The sequence below is a fragment of the Xenopus tropicalis genome, chromosome 7, assembly GCF_000004195.4.
Source record: "Xenopus tropicalis strain Nigerian chromosome 7, UCB_Xtro_10.0, whole genome shotgun sequence".
NCBI classification, from domain to species: domain Eukaryota; kingdom Metazoa; phylum Chordata; class Amphibia; order Anura; family Pipidae; genus Xenopus; species Xenopus tropicalis.
Window position 1 is genome coordinate 121,234,131 of NC_030683.2, and position 23,710 is coordinate 121,257,840.

Genomic DNA, 23,710 nt, shown 5'->3' on the forward strand with positions numbered 1-23,710 from the left:
GTTGCTTTATATGTTACTCTGTATGTCCAATGTATGGAACCCACTTATTGTACAGCGCTGCGGGATATGTTGGCGCTTTATAAATAAATGTTAATAATAATAATAATAATAACAAAGTTGTTTCATGGAGACAAGTTATGATATGGATTGTGTGCTCCTATTTAAAGATGATTACTCACTAGTTATACAGATATAGGTAGATATTGCTTCACAAAGGACGAGGAACATTTTGGCACCCTAGAATGAAATAGCCTACTTGTCCTTTATATGCACATGGAAACATCCATTTAAAAGTGTTGTAAACCCAACCATAATGCTGTCCCACTGCAAACCCTAGTTTTGCTATAGAAGTTGTCAAAAAATGAAATTAAAGATGCAAAAAAATTCTCCAGTGACCAAAAATGTCATTATAAGTGCAAGAGAAGTGGCCAATGAGAATGCTGATTCCCAGCACTGTGTCAGGCCCCTTGCTGGTACCTTACATATAGAGATAATGATGGCATTTTCCCGTCATTATATGGCACAGGAATCAGACATGGGGATAAAGGGACAGACTTGTTCAGTGCTGGGAAACTGTGCTTATTGCTCCCAACTCCAATTGCAGGAACAGAGAACAGGGAGCCGGATTTACTCACATCAGCTGGGATTCTCATTGGGGGATTTCTTGCATTTTAATGGGGATTTGGGGGAAAGTTTTATTGTGCAATATTGCTTTAAGAATACAAACCTGATGTTGCTGGACTACAGCTCCCAGCATGCCTCAACCTTCATTATATGTTACATTGTAAGAAAGGGAAGGATAAAAATGAACAGTTGATGTCAAAATAGTATTGATATTATACGTATATTATAATGTATACATTTAAAATGTGATCTATTTACTGTATACACAGATAGAGGAGGATTTAATACATTTCAGCTCAACACAGTGCTGTATTGTAGATCTGATCTGTACATACAGGCTCAGATTTGCCAACATGGATTTGTGGTTCTGTTCTTTCTCTTGCCCTTGCCTGGGAAGGGTGAGTATGAGCCGCTGTGTGTTACTGGGTATTATAATGCAGCTGTAGGTGGAATTGTATTAATTATTTGCCTTCTGTAGATCCTATAAGGACCCAAGTGCCGCCGATGTAGAATTTACGTTCCAGTGTTGCCCTTTCATCTATACCGAGCAGCGTTATTACTGACTACACAGGGCACGGAGAGCTTCAAGAATCCCACAAGGAAGAGATGAAACATTTGGTAGGAATGATCTTTACTGCACAATTCCTGACAGTTATCAGAACACCCTCTCTTCTTTTTTATATTATATACTATATTAAATGGATGAATATTTGCAAAAGTTACAAACAGAATCTTACATTGCAGAAAGTATTATTGTTTATTAGCTGCTATTACACTGTCTATTTTAATTACATGTAGCACTTGCTTTTTTTAAAGGGGAACTTTTCCGAATCAAGCTCTACACACAGAAACCCCTAATATCTATCACTGTTATTTGTTCCTTCAAAAAGTAGGAATAAATACCATTTTTATATGCTGAATTCCAGCTGCAAAACAGTTCTTCCCTTTCTGTATCATTTGAAATCCCGGCAGGGGAGGAGGGACTAAAACACTGATGTTACAAATTGTAACAACCTCTCCACAGCTTACAGACAGCATGCAGGAACTACATAACCCACAATGCATTGCACTGGGATGTTCCTTTCCTTATTGACATCACGTGTGCAGCAGGGAATTGTGGGATTGGGAGGAGGCAGGCTGAAGGCAGGCTGAGGACAGGCGACTACCGTTACATTTTATTTGAGTCTCTAAGTAGCCAGATCAGCTTAGGAACATATTATTTTGTTGGGTCGTGAATGTTGCTTAGAGATTCAGGCATTTTCAGCAGTTGTAAGGGATATGCACGGTGGGGCCAAAATGTAAAATGTAACAAGTTGTGTTTTGCTCCACTTATTTATAGGACTTTTATTCTGTTTTCACAGACTTTTTAATAGACAAACACTGTCACAACTTTGTACAAACGATGAGCAAATTTTGGATTTGTAGCAAATTTCTGCAATTCGCCATTAACAAAACTTTTGCAAAAATTTGCCGCAAAAAATGTTGTTGTGTGTCAAAACTAGTTGTGGGCGCGGAAAAATAAGTGTGATCGTGCAAATTGGTAGCGAAAAAAACTAGTCTTGCAACAAACACATTTCGCAATTTTTTTGCCGTTAAGCGAATTTGCACCACTTTTTGATCATGGCCAACTCTTTTTATGCGCCTATTTTGGCATGCCTATTTTAACGTGTATTCTTTGGTTTTAGTGATGAGTGACACAACTTTTTTTTTATGCGACTGCGCCTATTTTGAAGCAACCACGCCTATTTAACACAACTGCACCCATTTTGACACAACCACATCTTATTTTGATGCATCCACCAATTTATTTGACACAAGACAAAGATAATTTTTGCATGGCGCATTTTCACTGAAGTTTTGGGAAACAATTTGTCAATGGTGAAATGCGGAAATTCACTGCAAATTCATGTCTGTCCTGTGGTTTGGTTTAATGGTTTCGACTTTACTCTGTTGATTAACCTCTGTCTCTATTGTGTTTCCCAATCTGTTAAAACTCCTCTCTCTTTCAGATAATATGCCTTCCATTCTTGACTGTCCTTGTGGCCACTCTCAAGTTCAAGTTTCAAGTTTCTAATTTATTGTCATATACAAATAACAATGAAGCATCATTACTGTAATGAAATTTTTTTGACCCGTGTTCCTCCCAACTTTACATAGACAAACAAAAAAAATAAAAAAAAATACAAATATTAAATATAATAAAAGTGTGCAATAAAGGTACAAGTATTTACAATAATAAAATCTCTCTGGGAATCTTGTAGCAGCTAAGTGAAGATCAAACCAAAGGATAAAAGGGGAGGTTAGAAGCCAAAGAGCTATAGATCCTAGAATTTTTTTTAGCACCGCTAAGTTTAGGTTGCACTATGTGATAAGTCGATTGTAGAATTAAGGAAAAATACATTGTTCTACAGTTACCTTTGTAAACCTCTAATGGATTTCTGGTCCAGCCAGGAAGTAGAAACCTCAGAAACATAGTCATTTTTGTTATTTCCCCCCCCCATGCTTTGCAATTGGAGGAGATCTCAAGGCAAGAATGCACACCTACATCATTTAAAGTGCACTATAAGCACAAAGATTCAGACCAGTAGCTAAGATCAATTGAGCATGTCTTTATATTCATAATATTTGAAATTTGAGTACATTTCTGTTGTATAACTTACAGTATAATGCTTTCTAAGCTAGTACTTATGTTTGATATGCCTAAAAGGTCTTAGTCAAAGAGATACAGTATGCCAACATGTTTAATTATGTTTGTCCTGAACTGCTGGACTGGTTCCTGGGGAAAATATGCAGTTTGGACCAATCAAAAACTATACAAAGCAAGGAGGTATAAACAGTGGCTCCCCACCCAAGTTTTAATTCATGTCCAGTGCCCAAGAACATTCTCTCTTGAGATCTTGTTGTCTTTATGAGTCCCCAAGACTGGAGACCTGACCTGGTCAGTTAGTAATATGCCCAGCGATACACTTACAATAGGATTAGGACAATTTTTATAAACAGCCATTATGGGAAAATCTGCTTTTCTTGGTCTGTTCTCCTACTTTGACACTTTGGGCCTGATTCACTAACGTGCGATAAAAATGATCGCACGCTTTTTTGCATTAAATAAGTCGCGATAATTAGCGCGCGATTCACTATAGTATTATCGCGTGCAATAATTCGCCATTTTCGCATGCAGTATTTTTCGCACTAGTTTTAACGCATGCGTTAATTTCTGCACTGAAAAGAATACGATCGCATGATTCACTATAACTTAGGCGCGCTAAATATCGCATTCGGCTATGCGAAAATTAACACCTACTACAGGCAGGCGATAATTATAGAAAAGTACAGTAAATGAGCTTTTGCCAATAAAATATGGACTTACAGTGTTATTTATTGAAGTCTGTGTTTCCCCTCGAGTGACGCAGCCGCCAGTTTGCAGGGAAATGGTCATTTTTAATACAGTAATTTTACGGAAGTATTGGCATGTATGGCTAACATGGCGTGCGTTCATTTGCGCGACTATTTATATGTGGCTACAAGTGATGAAATGTTTCGCCAGGCATGGATTTGCAGTGAATTTTTGGACGTGCGGCGAATTTTTCCGCAGCAAATTTTTTCATGCGTTTCGCAAAACAATCCGCCAATGGCAAAACGCATAAAAAAATTTGCCATGCGAAAATTCCACGCACGTCCAAACATTTTTGCCGTTTCGGGGATCTTTCAAAATTAGTATGTAGCGTATTTTCTGCCGAGTGTGATAACTCTAGCACTTCTTTTTTTTTCTTACTTATGTTTTTATTGGTTTTTGGGGTTTTTTTTTTGCAAATAAACATTTATACAGCACCTCTCTAGCACTCTGTGCTCTCCCAGGGCAAAATGTCGCCAGTTTTATGCTGCCGATTGTCGTGTACGTAATGTCGCGACAATTAGCGCATGCGATAAATAGCGTGCATGCGAAAAATACCACGCACGGTAATTATTGCGTCAAAAATATCGCATGAAATACCACGCGTGTACTGAATCGTGCGAATAGTCACGAAAATTAAGACACGATAAAAGTTTTAACGCGCGCTATAAATAGTGCGCGTTAAAACTCATCTTAGTGAATCGGCCCCTTTTTTTTAGAAAGTTCTAGATTCAGAATTGAGCCAAATACAAAGACTTTTCAGAATGGGCCCTATTCTGGGTGCCTAGCCAAACTAAATGCAAACACATATAGGAATTTGACTATGAAGCACCAAAGGGGGGAGATTTATTAACATTCAGATTTTCGGGGTTTTATCTTTTTTTGAAACCATAACTAAATTCATTTCCATGAATGGCAGTCATTAACGAAAAAATCACCAATGAATGAAGTCAAGGGAAAGAAGTGGAAACCGCGTCTTTTTGTATTGTTGCGCAAAAAAGCCTGAAAACCTCTAAAACCATGAAGCAAAGAAAGATCTTCCAGTTGTAAAAGGAACATCTGCCATTGACTTCTGCGTGACCTGAACAGGTTTTAGCTGGTGTATATTTGCATTTGGAATTGTTGTGGTTTTGTTGCATAATAAATTCTAATAAATTTGCATTCTTTTTTCCGAGACAAAAAACGAGTTTTCAGTGACAAAAAGTCTGAACTGAAAAAAATAAAGTAAAGGGCCCCATAAATGTGTTTTTTTTATATAAAAAATGACATTATGTCACATTAAAAGAAAAAGTTGAAAAAAAAAAACTGCATTTGTGGTGCAGACTCTGGGGAAGTGAAAGTAACACAATAGGAAATACCATTAACTTACAGTTTTGTCCTCCGTTAACTGTTGAAACCGTTAATTTCTGCAATGTTTATTGGGTACGTATGCTAGGAGTGAACATAACTCAATAACTCAATAACGACATGAATCATAGGAATTCAGAGACTTCCTAATTTATATAGTAATAATGGTCGGGTCTTTCCCAACCGGCTGCCTACATTGTTGCTAATATGCTGCATAGATATCAAACCAGGCTGAAATATTCTCATTGTATTCCTCATTCAGAAAAAACTTCAATTAAGGTCTATTGGTCTTAGTGAAGTCGTTTGCACATGGATAGAAAACTGGCTACAGGATCGGGTACAGAGGGTGGTTGTTAATGGTACATTCTCTACTTGGAATAAGGTTCTCAGTGGGGTCCCTCAGGGTTCTGTACTGGGTCCACTTTTGTTTAACTTGTTCATAAATGACTTAGGGGAGGGTATTATGAGTAATGTATCAGTGTTTGCAGATGGCACAAAACTCTGCAGCCATCTGCACAGGAGGAGGGGGTTATTCTTCCCCTTTACAGAGCGCTGGTAAGGCCCCATCTAGAATATGCTGTTCAGTTCTGGTCTCCAGTGCTCAAACGGGACATTATTGAGTTAGAGAGGGTCCAGAGAAGGGCAACTAAGCTGGAAAAGGGTATGGAAAGTCATACTGGCTGATACATTATATAGCTTTAAGAAGGGGCTGGATGGCTTCTTAGCAAGTGAGGGAATACAGGGTTATGGGAGATAGCTCTCAGTACAAGTGAGGGAATACAGGGTTATGGGAGATAGCTCTCAGTACAAGTGAGGGAATACAGGGGTAGGGGGGATAGCTCTCAGTACAAGTGAGGGAATACAGGGTTATGGGAGATAGCTCTCAGTACAAGTGAGGGAATACAGGGGTAGGGGAGATAGCTCTCAGTACAAGTGAGGGAATACAGGGTTATGGGAGATAGCTCTCAGTACAAGTGAGGGAATACAGGGGTAGGGGAGATAGCTCTCAGTACAAGTGAGGGAATACAGGGGTAGGGGGATAGCTCTCAGTACAAGTGAGGGAATACAGGGGTAGGGGGGATAGCTCTCAGTACAAGTGAGGGAATACAGGGGTAGGGGGGATAGCTCTCAGTACAAGTGAGGGAATACAGGGGTAGGGGAGATAGCTCTCAGTACAAGTGAGGGAATACAGGGGTAGGGGGATAGCTCTCAGTACAAGTGAGGGAATACAGGGGTATGGCAGATAGCTCTCAGTACAAGTGAGGGAATACAGGGGTAGGGGGGATAGCTCTCAGTACAAGTGAGGGAATACAGGGGTAGGGGAGATAGCTCTCAGTACAAGTGAGGGAATACAGGGGTAGGGGGGATAGCTCTCAGTACAAGTGAGGGAATACAGGGGTAGGGGAGAAAGCTCTCAGTACAAGTGAGGGAATACAGGGGTAGGGGGGATAGCTCTCAGTACAAGTGAGGGAACACAGGGGTAGGGGAGATAGCTCTCAGTACAAGTGAGGGAACACAGGGGTAGGGGAGATAGCTCTCAGTACAAGTGAGGGAATACAGGGGTAGGGGAGATAGCTCTCAGTACAAGTGAGGGAACACAGGGGTAGGGGAGATAGCTCTCAGTACAAGTGAGGGACTACAGGGGTAGGGGGGATAGCTCTCAGTACAAGTGAGGGAATACAGGGGTAGGGGAGATAGCTGTCAGTACAAGTGAGGGAATACAGGGGTAGGGGAGATAGCTCTCAGTACAAGTGAGGGAATACAGGGGTAGGGGAGATAGCTGTCAGTACAAGTGAGGGAATACAGGGGTAGGGGAGATAGCTCTCAGTACAAGTGAGGGAATACAGGGGTAGGGGATAGCTCTCAGTACAAGTGAGGGAATACAGGCTTATGGGAGATAGCTCTCAGTACAAGTGAGGGAATACAGGGGTAGGGGAGATAGCTCTCAGTACAAGTGAGGGAATACAGGGGTATGGGAGATAGCTCTCAGTACAAGTGAGGGAATACAGGGGTAGGGGGGATAGCTCTCAGTACAAGTGAGGGAATACAGGGGTATGGGAGATAGCTCTCAGTACAAGTGAGGGAATACAGGGGTAGGGGGGATAGCTCTCAGTACAAGTGAGGGAATACAGGGGTAGGGGGGATAGCTCTCAGTACAAGTGAGGGAATACAGGGGTAGGGGAGATAGCTCTCAGTACAAGTGAGGGAATACAGGGGTAGGGGGGATAGCTCTCAGTACAAGTGAGGGAATACAGGGGTAGGGGAGATAGCTCTCAGTACAAGTGAGGGAATACAGGGGTAGGGGAGATAGCTCTCAGTACAAGTGAGGGAATACAGGGGTAGGGGAGATAGCTCTCAGTACAAGTGAGGGAATACAGGGGTAGGGGGGATAGCTCTCAGTACAAGTGAGGGAATACAGGGGTATGGGAGATAGCTCTCAGTACAAGTGAGGGAATAGAGGGGTAGGGGAGATAGCTCTCAGTACAAGTGAGGGAATACAGGGGTAGGGAGATAGCTCTCAGTACAAGTGAGGGAATACAGGGGTAGGGGGGATAGCTCTCAGTACAAGTGAGGGAATACAGGGTTATGGGGGATAGCTCTCAGTACAAGTGAGGGAATACAGGGGTAGGGGAGATAGCTCTCAGTACAAGTGAGGGAATACAGGGTTATGGGAGATAGCTCTCAGTACAAGTGAGGGAATACAGGCGTATGGGAGATAGCTCTCAGTACAAGTGAGGGAATACAGGGGTAGGGGAGATAGCTCTCAGTACAAGTGAGGGAATACAGGGGTAGGGGAGATAGCTCTCAGTACAAGTGAGGGAATACAGGGGTAGGGGAGATAGCTCTCAGTACAAGTGAGGGAATACAGGGGTAGGGGGGATAGCTCTCAGTACAAGTGAGGGAATACAGGGGTAGGGGAGATAGCTCTCAGTACAAGTGAGGGAATACAGGGGTAGGGGAGATAGCTCTCAGTACAAGTGAGGGAATACAGGGGTAGGGGAGATAGCTCTCAGTACAAGTGAGGGAATACAGGGGTAGGGGAGATAGCTCTCAGTACAAGTGAGGGAATACAGGGGTAGGGGGGATAGCTCTCAGTACAAGTGAGGGAATACAGGGGTAGGGGGGATAGCTCTCAGTACAAGTGAGGGAATACAGGGGTAGGGGAGATAGCTCTCAGTACAAGTGAGGGAATACAGGGGTATGGGAGATAGCTCTCAGTACAAGTGAGGGAATACAGGGGTAGGGGAGATAGCTCTCAGTACAAGTGAGGGAATACAGGGGTAGGGGAGATAGCTCTCAGTACAAGTGAGGGAATACAGAGTTATGGGAGATAGCTCTCAGTACAAGTGAGGGAATACAGGGGTAGGGGAGATAGCTCTCAGTACAAGTGAGGGAATACAGGGGTAGGGGGATAGCTCTCAGTACAAGTGAGGGAATACAGGGGTAGGGGAGATAGCTCTCAGTACAAGTGAGGGAATACAGGGGTAGGGGGATAGCTCTCAGTACAAGTGAGGGAATACAGGGGTATGGGGGATAGCTCTCAGTACAAGTGAGGGAATACAGGGGTATGGGAGATAGCTCTCAGTACAAGTGAGGGAATACAGGGGTATGGGAGATAGCTCTCAGTACAAGTGAGGGAATACAGGGGTAGGGGAGATAGCTCTCAGTACAAGTGAGGGAATACAGGGGTAGGGGAGATAGCTCTCAGTACAAGTGAGGGAACACAGGGGTAGGGGAGATAGCTCTCAGTACAAGTGAGGGAATACAGGGGTAGGGGAGATAGCTCTCAGTACAAGTGAGGGAACACAGGGGTAGGGGAGATAGCTCTCAGTACAAGTGAGGGACTACAGGGGTAGGGGGGATAGCTCTCAGTACAAGTGAGGGAATACAGGGGTAGGGGAGATAGCTGTCAGTACAAGTGAGGGAATACAGGGGTAGGGGAGATAGCTCTCAGTACAAGTGAGGGAATACAGGGGTAGGGGAGATAGCTGTCAGTACAAGTGAGGGAATACAGGGGTAGGGGAGATAGCTCTCAGTACAAGTGAGGGAATACAGGGGTAGGGGGATAGCTCTCAGTACAAGTGAGGGAATACAGGCTTATGGGAGATAGCTCTCAGTACAAGTGAGGGAATACAGGGGTAGGGGAGATAGCTCTCAGTACAAGTGAGGGAATACAGGGGTATGGGAGATAGCTCTCAGTACAAGTGAGGGAATACAGGGGTAGGGGGGATAGCTCTCAGTACAAGTGAGGGAATACAGGGGTATGGGAGATAGCTCTCAGTACAAGTGAGGGAATACAGGGGTAGGGGGGATAGCTCTCAGTACAAGTGAGGGAATACAGGGGTAGGGGGGATAGCTCTCAGTACAAGTGAGGGAATACAGGGGTAGGGGAGATAGCTCTCAGTACAAGTGAGGGAATACAGGGGTAGGGGGGATAGCTCTCAGTACAAGTGAGGGAATACAGGGGTAGGGGAGATAGCTCTCAGTACAAGTGAGGGAATACAGGGGTAGGGGAGATAGCTCTCAGTACAAGTGAGGGAATACAGGGGTAGGGGAGATAGCTCTCAGTACAAGTGAGGGAATACAGGGGTAGGGGGGATAGCTCTCAGTACAAGTGAGGGAATACAGGGGTATGGGAGATAGCTCTCAGTACAAGTGAGGGAATAGAGGGGTAGGGGAGATAGCTCTCAGTACAAGTGAGGGAATACAGGGGTAGGGAGATAGCTCTCAGTACAAGTGAGGGAATACAGGGGTAGGGGGGATAGCTCTCAGTACAAGTGAGGGAATACAGGGTTATGGGGGATAGCTCTCAGTACAAGTGAGGGAATACAGGGGTAGGGGAGATAGCTCTCAGTACAAGTGAGGGAATACAGGGTTATGGGAGATAGCTCTCAGTACAAGTGAGGGAATACAGGCGTATGGGAGATAGCTCTCAGTACAAGTGAGGGAATACAGGGGTAGGGGAGATAGCTCTCAGTACAAGTGAGGGAATACAGGGGTAGGGGAGATAGCTCTCAGTACAAGTGAGGGAATACAGGGGTAGGGGAGATAGCTCTCAGTACAAGTGAGGGAATACAGGGGTAGGGGGGATAGCTCTCAGTACAAGTGAGGGAATACAGGGGTAGGGGAGATAGCTCTCAGTACAAGTGAGGGAATACAGGGGTAGGGGAGATAGCTCTCAGTACAAGTGAGGGAATACAGGGGTAGGGGAGATAGCTCTCAGTACAAGTGAGGGAATACAGGGGTAGGGGAGATAGCTCTCAGTACAAGTGAGGGAATACAGGGGTAGGGGGGATAGCTCTCAGTACAAGTGAGGGAATACAGGGGTAGGGGGGATAGCTCTCAGTACAAGTGAGGGAATACAGGGGTAGGGGAGATAGCTCTCAGTACAAGTGAGGGAATACAGGGGTATGGGAGATAGCTCTCAGTACAAGTGAGGGAATACAGGGGTAGGGGAGATAGCTCTCAGTACAAGTGAGGGAATACAGGGGTAGGGGAGATAGCTCTCAGTACAAGTGAGGGAATACAGAGTTATGGGAGATAGCTCTCAGTACAAGTGAGGGAATACAGGGGTAGGGGAGATAGCTCTCAGTACAAGTGAGGGAATACAGGGGTAGGGGGATAGCTCTCAGTACAAGTGAGGGAATACAGGGGTAGGGGAGATAGCTCTCAGTACAAGTGAGGGAATACAGGGGTAGGGGGATAGCTCTCAGTACAAGTGAGGGAATACAGGGGTATGGGGGATAGCTCTCAGTACAAGTGAGGGAATACAGGGGTATGGGAGATAGCTCTCAGTACAAGTGAGGGAATACAGGGGTATGGGAGATAGCTCTCAGTACAAGTGAGGGAATACAGGGGTAGGGGAGATAGCTCTCAGTACAAGTGAGGGAATACAGGGGTAGGGGGATAGCTCTCAGTACAAGTGAGGGAATACAGGGGTAGGGGGGATAGCTCTCAGTACAAGTGAGGGAATACAGGGGTATGGGGGATAGCTCTCAGTACAAGTGAGGGAATACAGGGGTATGGGAGATAGCTCTCAGTACAAGTTGCCCCAGGGACTGGTCCGATTGCCATTTTGGAGTCAGGAAGGATTTTTTTCCCCTCTGGGGCAAATAAGAGAGGCTTCAGATGGGGGTTTTTGCCTTCCTCTGGATCAACTAGCAGTTAGGCAGGTTATATATAGGCATTATGGTTGAATGTGATGGACGTATGTCTTTTTTCAACCTAACTTACTCTGTTACTATGTTACATCCCAGGGAAGGGAAATCACAGCCATTGCTAGGGATTGTTATTAAAATAAAATCATACCAACATGAGTTTGAAAGGGTTGACCTTGATGGACTTTGGTCTTTTTTCATCCCAACATAACTATGTAACACATGCAAGTGAATAGAACCTCCTCAAAGGAGTTACCACACAGCTCCAAAGAAGGGAGCGATACTCACAACAGAGCCCCATTAACCATACGGCACAGGGCTCCCTGCTCCCCCTGCCACTAACATGAATGCCTGTTTCTTTCAGGGAAAGAGAATGAACTCATTCTTTAAGTCGAATCAAAGGAAAACAGAAACAAAAACTTCTTGTAAAACAGGAAGTGTGTTCTTAAATGTTTTCCTTTCTTTTCTTTGCAATAGATCTTAGTCATATGGGTCCCAAAACAGTACACAAAATTATTACACCTTTAGAAAGCGCTTAGTCAATTTAGCTTTTGTAGGTACAGAAGCCATTTTATTTGATAACTTTACTTAATGTTATTGCTGCCCCATTAAACATATTATAACTTTTCATTTTCACCGTTCATAGAAGTAGTATTTGCAAACGGATTATGCAAAAGATATTAATAGGGCCTATTCTGCGGGTAGAGAGACTTTCTTGACTTTTTAGCAGAAACAGATCTGGCACTTCCTTATACAGTAACATCTGTGGCTTCTTCTCTTTCCGTCATTAGATTTCTGGGCAGTTTTCACACTTAACATAGAATACAGATGCACACAGTGATTATTGCCCAACTTCTGCTTTTACATTAAGCCGCCCGTACATAGCGGGGAGCACAAGTCTGAGAATCTCATTTGGGGGCAGAGAAGCAGGAGAATAAGGAGAGAAGAGCAGAGGAGACATAAATGAGATACATAAATAGAATGTAATGCAAGAGGAGAGAAGAGCATCATGTCAGGAGAGAGAGGAGAAACAATGAGAGAAAGAGAAGAATCCTTCCATGGAACAGGGTAATGTGCAAATTGTCTCTCTCTGGTTTAGCCAAATGGGTTTTACATTCAAAATGGCACCAGTTGGTTCCACTCTGTTACTCAGACATAACAAATGCTAAAAACTTGTGACTTTTACTTAGAAATAAACTGTGATAAGTAACATTCATGGGGCACTTTCTCTTTTTTTGTGGGCAAATACTGTAAGGCTGAATAATCCCAGTGTTTCTGAGCTCCGGTCTGTAGGGAAGGCAAATAAAGGCAGTAACTAGAACATATTTGTGTTTTACTTTATATTTTTATGAGGTCAATAATGGATGGATTTTATTCGATCATCTAGTGGTTTTATTTGGGATTCAAATATGTTGATCCCAACTAAGATATAATTACCCCTTATTGGGGGCAGAACAGCCCTATTGGGTTTATTTCATGGTTAAATGATTCCCTTTTCTCTGTAATAATAAAACAGTACCTGTACTTGATCCCAACTAAGATATAATTACCCCTTATTGGGGGCAGAACAGCCCTATTGGGTTTATTTAATGGTTAAATGATTCCCTTTTCTCTGTAATAATAAAACAGTACCTGTACTTGATCCCAACTAAGATATAATTACCCCTTATTGGGGGCAGAACAGCCCTATTGGGTTTATTTCATGGTTAAATGATTCCCTTTTCTCTGTAATAATAAAACAGTACCTGTACTTGATCCCAACTAAGATATAATTACCCCTTATTGGGGGCAGAACAGCCCTATTGGGTTTATTTAATGGTTAAATGATTCCCTTTTCTCTGTAATAATAAAACAGTACCTGTACTTGATCCCAACTAAGATATAATTACCCCTTATTGGGGGCAGAACAGCCCTATTGGGTTTATTTAATGGTTAAATGATTCCCTTTTCTCTGTAATAATAAAACAGTACCTGTACTTGATCCCAACTAAGATATAATTACCCCTTATTGGGGCAGAACAGCCCTATTGGGTTTATTTCACGTTTAAATTATTTTTAGCAGACATAAGGTATGGCGATCCAAATAACAGAAAGATCCCTTATCTGGAAACCCCCAGGTCTTGAGCATTCTGGATAACAGGTCCCATACTTGTATTTAGTTAGTTCCCTATATTACAGAACTGCCTGGCATCATGTAAAATGTGGTATCTTTTGCACTTAATTATCTGTCTTTGTATGAAAATTGCAAATTGTTAATTACTAGCTATAAAAATGTAACATACATTCTTGAAAAAAGGCAGTACTTGTTTATGTTTACTCCTGTGACTTCCTTAATTTATAACATAAACATTTTTTTTTTTCCGGCATCAGAACAATTAATATAGCTTTTCTTTCTGATTCAGATTTTTTTAGCACCAAAACTTCAAAAAGTCACAGAAAAAAAAGTTGCAATGTTTTTGAGATTTACTATGCATCAAAATGGCTAAAAATCCAAATCTGACCGTTCCCCAGCTAAAGGTGGCCATACACGCACCGATATTATCGTACGAAACCTCGTTTCGTACGATAATCGGTGCGTGTATGGCATGTCGGCGAGTCGCAGGAAGCTGCCGATATCGGACGACTCGCCGATCGGACAAGTTTTAAAATTTTGATCGGGCGCCATAGAAGGCGCCTGACCAAAATTCTCCCTTCAGAGCTGAATCGGCAGAAGGAGGTAGAAATCCTATTGTTTCTACCTCCTTACCTGCCGATTCAGCCCTGAATGGTGTGTGGCGGATCTTACGATGTTTCGTGCGACCGATGGTCGTACGAAACATCATCGGATCGCCACGTGTATGGCCAGCTTAAAACTTGCTGGGATCCTTCCCTGGAGGATCTTTCTTTTGCTTACAAACTTTTGAGGTTTATGGATTTTTGACGCTGTGCTTTTTTGCGTGACAATTCGAAAAAGTAGAGGTTTTGCGTTTTTCCTTCAACTTTTTCCTGCACATATTTTTTCACTTCAGATTTTTTAGTAAAATGTTAGACATTTGTGGAAAATGATTTATTCAGATTTTAAAAACAAACAATGTTACAGTTTTAGTTAATCTGCCTTAGAGAGTCTTTGGGTCCAAATATTGGTACTAAATTGTACAAATGCAGTTTCCAATAGCAACCTGTCATAAATTAGTTTGGAACAGTCCCCTTGAAATTAGAACATTAAAGAAAAGATTAAAGAGGGTAGCATCACTAACGAAGACTCTAATGGGGTTATCTAGTAAAAGACACTAAGGGGCCCATTTACTAACGTTTGCATTTTGTTTGTTTTCACAAATTATATTTTTATGTGCTACAAATTGTGGATTATACTAATTACTTGAAAACACAAAAAAAACACACACAAAATACAAAACTTCGCCATCTAAAAGCTGTTGAGCTCAAGTAGAAGTCAATGAGACTGCCCTAGGCAAACTGGAACAATCTTTAGTTAATTTGTGGTCTAAGAGGTTTTCGTGTTTTTGTTTTTTTTTTGTAAAAGCACAAAAATCCTTACAAAAATGTGGATTTCGAGGTTTTCTTATATTTTTCCAATTTTTTTTTCAAGATTTTTGGTTCATGCATTTTATATTAGGCTGTTTTTATACAGTAAATTACTTGGAATTCATGGTTTAGCGTAAATGAGTTTTTTTGTGGTTTCAAAAACCACTAAACTCAGAATGTTGATCCATAGGCCTCCCTGGCACACTAAGCCCTACATGTTCTTAACTTGGACATTGAAATGCAGTTGTTAGACAAAGTTTGTTAGTTGTACCTAGGGATGCACCAAATCAACTTTTTTGGATTTGGCCTAACCCCCGAACCCTTTGTAAAGGATTCGGCCGAATAGGGAACCGAACCCGAACCCTAATTAGCATATGCTAATAAGGTTTTTGGAAAGGGTTAACTTTTCGACTTCTGTGTTTAAATGCCAAAAAGTCACATGATTTTTAGGATGTGGATTTGGTTCGCCCAGGAGCATGGATTCCGAATCCTGCTTAAAAAGTCTGAATCTTGGCCGAATCCCAAACCGAATCCTGGATTAGGTGCATCACTAGTTGTACCACTGTGCAAGTGTCAGCCATGGTTTATTCCTTCTGTGTAGTAGGCAGTACCATAATATATACAAGGATTTCTACAGAAACCATAGACAGACACGTAGGCATTGGGGGGAAATCAGGCAGGTTGGAATGAGAATAAAACACTCTGTAGGCAATGATGATTCTGCAAGCAAACTGAGAAGCAACTGTATAAATAAGTAGTGATAAGCAAATTTTTTCGCCAGGCATGGATTCGCAGCGAATTTCCAAATTTCACCATTGGCAAAACTTCTGTGAAAATTTGCTGCCGAAAAATTTGGCGCGCGTTAAAATATTTTGTCACACGCCAAATTGGGCGTGGGCGTGTAAATAAGGGCGTGGCACGTCAAAACTGGGTGTGGTTGTGTAAAAAGGGCGCGGTCACGCCAAAAATTAGGCATGGGCAACAAAACAGACACGGGCGGCAAAAAAAAAACCCCGCAACAAATGCATTTGCGAATTTTCCGCCGAATTTTATGACGAAGCGAAACGGGACAGATTCGCTCATCACTAAGCCATTATATCTGGTTAAAGAATAACAATAGTTGATTAATGGAAATGGTTATTACCCAGCTATTAATTTATGTTTGTATGGGAAGTTTTATTGCTATTACTTATACAGAGTTGAGTTTATTTTAGTAAGTAAAGTATTTGCAGTGATTACTCCCAAATCTTCTTCTGAATATATTGCCATTTTAAAGGGGTTGTAAATTCAATCATAAGATTGTCCCACTGCGCCCTCTAGTTTTGATATAGCTCAATTTTTTTTTTGTTATAAGTTGCTGAAAAACGTAAATATAGATGCAAGAAAAGTCACCAACAATCTCATTATAAATGCAAGAGAAGTGACCAATGAGAATGCTGATTCCCAGCACTGTGTCAGGCCCCTTGCTGGTACCTTACATATAGAGATAATGATGGCATTTTTCCCGTCATTATATGGCACAGGAATCAGACATGGGGATAAAGGGACAGACTTGTTCAGTGCTGGGAAACTGTGCTTATTGCTCCCAACTCCAATTGCAGGAACAGAGAACAGGGAGCCGGATTTACTCACATCAGCTGGGATTCTCACAAATAGTTATAACTTTAAAGCCCAGCTCAGTCATATTTTAGCCTAACATGAACAGAAGGGTAGGGGAAAGATTGAAACATTGGAGTCAATTACTGAACTAAAATAATAATATTGTACATTATAATGTGTTAAATCATAAATGTGATCTATTCACACACAGATAAATAAGGATTCAAGGATGCCTTCAGCTCAGCAATTTGAGATCTGCTAGATCTAACCTGCCCTTTGAACACCTTTCATCAATAAACATCAGGATGCGGCACATACAGCCTCAGATTTGCCAACATGGATTTGTGGTTCTGTTCTTTCTCTTGTCCTTGTTTAGGAAGGGTGAGTATGAGCCGCTGTGTTCTATATTGAGTTTTTAAGATATTTGCTTTTTATGACTGCTAATACAAGGCAGTTGGCTCAAGTAAGAGTCAGCAAGCTATGGGTTAACTTAATACATGAATAGCATAGACAGTTAGGAGCACTGGTAAATTAGCTTCTGATGTTTACCATAAACCACACCCTATATCACCCGGTATAAATACCCTGCTGTGTAGCCCCGGGGGCAGCCATTCCTGCACTGGTACAGCTGGGGTGTTTGCTACAGAAACCCTACTATAGTTTATATAAATACCCGCTGTGTAGCCCCGGGGGCAGCCATTCCTGCACTGGTACAGCTGGGGTGTTTGCTACAGAAACCCTACTATAGTTTATATAAATACCCCGCTGTGTAGCCCCGGGGGCAGCTATTCCTGCACTGGTACAGCTGGGGTGTTTGCTACAGAAACCCTACTATAGTTTATATAAATACCCCGCTGTGTAGCCCCGGGGACAGCCGTTCCTGCACTGGTACAGCTGGGGTGTTTGCTACAGAAACCCTACTATAGTTTATATGAATACCCCGCTGTGTAGCCCCGGGGGCAGCCATTCCTGCACTGGTACAGCTGGGGTGTTTGCTACAGAAACCCTACTATAGTTTATATAAATACCCCGCTGTGTAGCCCCGGGGGCAGCCATTCCTGCACTGGTACAGCTGGGGTGCTTGCTACAGAAACCCTACTATAGTTTATATAAATACCCCGCTGTGTAGCCCCGGGGGCAGCCATTCCTGCACTGGTACAGCTGGGGTGTTTGCTACAGAAACCCTACTATAGTTTATATAAATACCCCGCTGTGTAGCCCCGGGGGCAGCCATTCCTGCACTGGTACAGCTGGGGTGTTTGCTACAGAAACCCTACTATAGTTTATATAAATACCCCGCTGTGTAGCCCCGGGGGCAGCCATTCCTGCACTGGTACAGCTGGGGTGTTTGCTACAGAAACCCTACTATAGATTATATAAATACCCCGCTGTGTAGCCCCGGGGGCAGCCATTCCTGCACTGGTACAGCTGGGGTGTTTGCTACAGAAACCCTACTATAGTTTATATAAATACCCCGCTGTGTAGCCCCGGGGGCAGCCATTCCTGCACTGGTACAGCTGGAGTGTTTGCTACAGAAACCCTACTATAGTTTATATAAATACCCCGCTGTGTAGCCCCGGGGGCAGCCATTCCTGCACTGGTACAGCTGGGGTGTTTGCTACAGAAACCCTACTATAGTTTATATAAATACCCCGCTGTGTAGCCCCGGGGGCAGCCATTCCTGCACTGGTACAGCTGGGGTGTTTGCTACAGAAACCCTACTATAGTTTATATAAATACCCCGCTGTGTAGCCCCGGGGGCAGCCATTCCTGCACTGGTACAGCTGGGGTGTTTGCTACAGAAACCCTACTATATTTTATATAAATACCCCGCTGTGTAGCCCCGGGGGCAGCCATTCCTGCACTGGTACAGCTGGGGTGTTTGCTACAGAAACCCTACTATAGTTTATATAAATACCCCGCTGTGTAGCCCCGGGGGCAGCCATTCCTGCACTGGTACAGCTGGAGTGTTTGCTACAGAAACCCTACTATAGTTTATATAAATACCCCGCTGTGTAGCCCCGGGGGCAGCCATTCTTGCACTGGTACAGCTGGGGTGCTTGCTACAGAAACCCTACTATAGTTTATATAAATACCCCGCTGTGTAGCCCCGGGGGCAGCCATTCCTGCACTGGTACAGCTGGGGTGTTTGCTACAGAAACCCTACTATATTTTATATAAATACCCCGCTGTGTAGCCCCGGGGGCAGCCATTCCTGCACTGGTACAGCTGGGGTGTTTGCTACAGAAACCCTACTATAGTTTATATAAATACCCCGCTGTGTAGCCCCGGGGGCAGCCATTCCTGCACTGGTACAGCTGGGGTGTTTGCTACAGAAACCCTACTATAGTTTATATAAATACCCCGCTGTGTAGCCCCGGGGCAGCCATTCCTGCACTGGTACAGCTGGGGTGTTTGCTACAGAAACCCTACTATAGTTTATATAAATACCCCGCTGTGTAGCCCCGGGGGCAGCCATTCCTGCACTGGTACAGCTGGGGTGTTTGCTACAGAAACCCTACTATAGTTTATATAAATACCCCGCTGTGTAGCCCCGGGGGCAGCCATTCTTGCACTGGTACAGCTGGGGTGTTTGCTACAGAAACCCTACTATAGTTTATATAAATACCCCGCTGTGTAGCCCCGGGGGCAGCCATTCCTGCACTGGTACAGCTGGGGTGTTTGCTACAGAAACCCTACTATAGTTTATATAAATACCCCGCTGTGTAGCCCCGGGGGCAGCCATTCCTGCACTGGTACAGCTGGAGTGTTTGCTACAGAAACCCTACTATAGTTTATATAAATACCCCGCTGTGTAGCCCCGGGGGCAGCCATTCTTGCACTGGTACAGCTGGGGTGTTTGCTACAGAAACCCTACTATAGTTTATATAAATACCCCGCTGTGTAGCCCCGGGGGCAGCCATTCTTGCACTGGTACAGCTGGGGTGTTTGCTACAGAAACCCTACTATAGTTTATATAAATACCCCGCTGTGTAGCCCCGGGGGCAGCCATTCCTGCACTGGTACAGCTGGGGTGTTTGCTACAGAAACCCTACTATAGTTTATATAAATACCCCGCTGTGTAGCCCCGGGGGCAGCCATTCCTGCACTGGTACAGCTGGGGTGTTTGCTACAGAAACCCTACTATAGTTTATATAAATACCCCGCTGTGTAGCCCCGGGGGCAGCCATTCCTGCACTGGTACAGCTGGGGTGCTTGCTACAGAAACCCTACTATAGTTTATATAAATACCCCGCTGTGTAGCCCCGGGGGCAGCCATTCCTGCACTGGTACAGCTGGGGTGTTTGCTACAGAAACCCTACTATATTTTATATAAATACCCTGCTGTGTAGCCCCGGGGGCAGCCATTCCTGCACTGGTACAGCTGGGGTGTTTGCTACAGAAACCCTACTATAGTTTATATAAATACCCCGCTGTGTAGCCCCGGGGGCAGCCATTCCTGCACTGGTACAGCTGGGGTGTTTGCTACAGAAACCCTACTATAGTTTATATAAATACCCCGCTGTGTAGCCCCGGGGGCAGCCATTCCTGCACTGGTACAGCTGGGGTGTTTGCTACAGAAACCCTACTATATTTTATATAAATACCCCGCTGTGTAGCCCTGGGGGCAGCCGTTCCTGCACTGGTACAGCTGGGGTGTTTGCTACAGAAACCCTACTATAGTTTATATAAATACCCCGCTGTGTAGCCCCGGGGGCAGCCATTCCTGCACTGGTACAGCTGGGGTGTTTGCTACAGAAACCCTACTATAGTTTATATAAATACCCTGCTGTGTAGCCCCGGGGGCAGCCATTCAAGATGGAAAAAGGAGAAAAGGCACAAATTAAATAGCAGATAACACATAAAACACCATTATATTCTACAGTATTTAACTTTTATCTGCTATGTAACCTGTGCCTTTTTTCCTTCTTGAATAGCTGCCCCCAGGGCTACACCGCAGGGTATTTATATAAACTATAGTAGGGTTTCTGTACCAAATACACAACTGTTACCAGTGCAGGGAAATCGTACATTATATTTTAATCCCTAATCACACTGGTCCAATTAGAAAATGTTCCATTTACAGCCACTTTTTGTGGCGGTAAAAAGCCAGTTCTCTATCCAAATACAAATATTTTTTTCCAGGCCAATATGCCTTAATTTACCCATTAACCTTCTGTGAGGTACTGTATCAAACGCTTTAGCAAAGTCCAAGTAGATGGCATCAACTGCCATTCCAGCATCAAGGTTCCTACTCACCTCCTCATAAAAGGCGACTAAATTAGTCTGGCTAGATCTGTTACACATAAAACCATGCTGGCACAAACTTATTGCATTGTGATTTGTAATGTAGTCAAGAATCTTTACTACCACTGATGCCAGACTAATGAATGAATTAATCAATTTCTGAATAACAGCACCACATTAGCAATCCGCCAGTCTCTCGGCACCATGCCAGACCTCAATGAATCCTGAAAAATTAAGTGAAGAGGTTTGGCAATCACAGCGCTAAGCCTGTTTAATACCCTGGGATGAAAACCATCAGGTCCTGGACCCTTGTTTAACTTTATATCTAAAAGCTTCTTTTTAATTTCCCCTTGAGTGACCCATGTGTCAGTAGCTAAATTACTAGAATTGGGTCTATTAAAATAGAAGCCTTCATTAGCTGGCTCCTCAGATGTATAGACAGATGGAAAATAACAGTTCAGAATTTCTGCTTTTTCGCCGTTCTCATCAACCAACGTACCCCCCCGTGATAATGGGGTCCCACCACTTTTGCATAATTCTTTACTATTTGCATATTTAAAAACAATTTTATAATAATTTTACTCCAAGCCGCAGCACCCCTTTCCATATCTATTTTAGCCGCCTGCCTAATATGCTTTTATGGCCTCCTTGTATCTGATAAAAATTCTAGTCTTATTTATTGTGAAAAAACTACAAGACAGCTCAAACAATTGATAGAAATGCACAGGGTGATTATTCAATCGGAATTAGACCTGAATAGAGCAGGGAAAATAGGATTTAAAGAAACAAGATATAGCAAAACAAACAGCTAAACACAAGGGGGCTGATTCACTAAGGTGTGTTAAAGCGAGCGCTATTTATAGCATGAGTTAAAAATTTTATCGTGTCTTATTTTTTGCCTCTTAACACACAATTCATTAAAAGGATACTTGCGTTAATTTTGACGTGATGCTGTTTGCGTTATTTAAGTCGCGAAGACTATTTTTGTGCGGTATTTGACGCAACGCGTGCTAATTAACGTGCGCGCACAAATTGTTGCCGTGTGCGAAAAAAGGCACACCATATTAGCCATACACGCCATTACTTTCGAAAACTACTGTTCTGAAAATGACAATTTCGCTGCAAACTGGCGGCTGCGTCACTCTGGGGCCAACACAGACTTGAATAAATAACACTGCAAAGTCCATATTGTGTTGCCAAAAGCTCATTTACTGTACTTTTCTATAATTACCGCCTGCCCCAAGTAGGTGTTAATTTTCACATAGACTAATGTGATATTAAGCGTGTTTAACTCATATGTGTTTGTGAATCATGCGTTAATACTATTTTTATTCGCTAAGTAACGCAATGCGCTAAAAATAACCCATAGCAGTTGCACGCTATTTAACGCACGCGATATGTGACTTAACGCATGCGATAATACTTTAGCGAATTGTGCGTTTTTTCATGTCAATTTTAGTGCAAAAAAGCATGTGATAAGCGTTATCGCACTTTAGTGAATCAACCCCTAGAATTGTACTCAAACTATGACATTGGTTGGACATAGTTGTACTGAAAATGTTCTGGTCTGGTTGAGATTATTTCTGTTGTTTCGTATATAAATTGATACAGGCTGCTGTGTAAATACTGGAGCTACCGCCTAGTTTGGAGGTTGCAGTATCTCCAGGGTTCCCCTGCAGCGAGCACACTATACAGAAGTGCATGGGACACATTTAGATGCACGTATCTTTATTAAATACGGTTTTTCATGCAACTGACTGGGGCAAAGTACATCTGTAGTGTGGTAAGTAAATGATATTGCCTAAAGGCATGGCAAGATCCACCAGAACTGACATCCATGCCAGTTGACCATGTGCAACCATGACAATAGGGGTGGTGATCAGGGAAAAACACATCTTCAATATGAGGATTTCTGGATTTTAATTTGAAAGTAACATATCACTTTTGTTGATTGAACGTATAACAGATTGTTTTGAATATTTACAACTTGAGGTGACATGAAATATTATTTATAAAAAAACTGATTGACAACTGTAAATCATGGACTCAAAGTCATGTATGTTTAGGGTAAGAACTGATGATGTCTGCTGGCCCCATTTTGAAATTATATATTTAAGTATAATTGTTATCCTTGTTCCCCAGAAGGTTCAATAATATTGGCTGCAGATGCTGTACAATGAACTGACAAATAGACATTTTGCTTGGTTCATACAGGGACTGCAGATCAATTGGTATATTAACACATTGATTTGCACCCCTTAATGAACTTAATCTGCTTGTATTTTCTACAGGTGCTGAGTGTCAAAGCTGGGAACAATGGAAAAATGGTTATACTATAAAAATTAAGCAGTCAGTGTGGGTGGCGTCTGGTCTCTGTGCGCACATTCCCTGTACATTTACTGTTCCTGCCGGTAGCACTTTATCTACACGTGTCACAGGGATTTGGAGGAGAGCAGAGACTCCTGACATTGTTGCAGCCTCTACAGAGGCCTCTATGGTTTCTGAGGGAACAAAAGGCCGATTCACCCTGACTGGGAAAGTACAGAAAGGAGACTGCTCATTCTCTATCAGCAATGCCCAACCAGCCGATCAAGGAGAATATGAATTCCGAATTGAAGACCGTAAATATCCCTACAGAGACCATTTATTTTCCTATAGTCAGTACAGGCTCAGTGTGAGTGTGACAGGTGAGTAAAAGAAAGACCCTCTATATTGCAGGTTGGATTTTGGTCTGCGCATTATACAGTTCACAATACTGTGAGTTTGTGCCAGCATGGTTTTATGCGTAACAGATCTTGCCAGACTAATTTAGTCGCCTTTT

The 23,710-nt window shown here is 42.9% G+C and overlaps 1 protein-coding gene and 1 long non-coding RNA gene across 2 annotated transcripts in view; both read left to right on the top strand.

The window, feature by feature from the left end:
• LOC101731998 (sialic acid-binding Ig-like lectin 16) overlaps positions 1-23,710 on the top strand; it is a 63,156-nt gene that overhangs the window by 18,882 nt on the left and 20,564 nt on the right. The window lies entirely within an intron of this gene.
• LOC116412326 lies at positions 12,384-23,576 on the top strand. Its single transcript, XR_004223667.1, has 3 exons — positions 12,384-12,588; positions 16,853-17,022; positions 23,181-23,576. It is a non-coding gene; the product is annotated as an uncharacterized LOC116412326 (long non-coding RNA).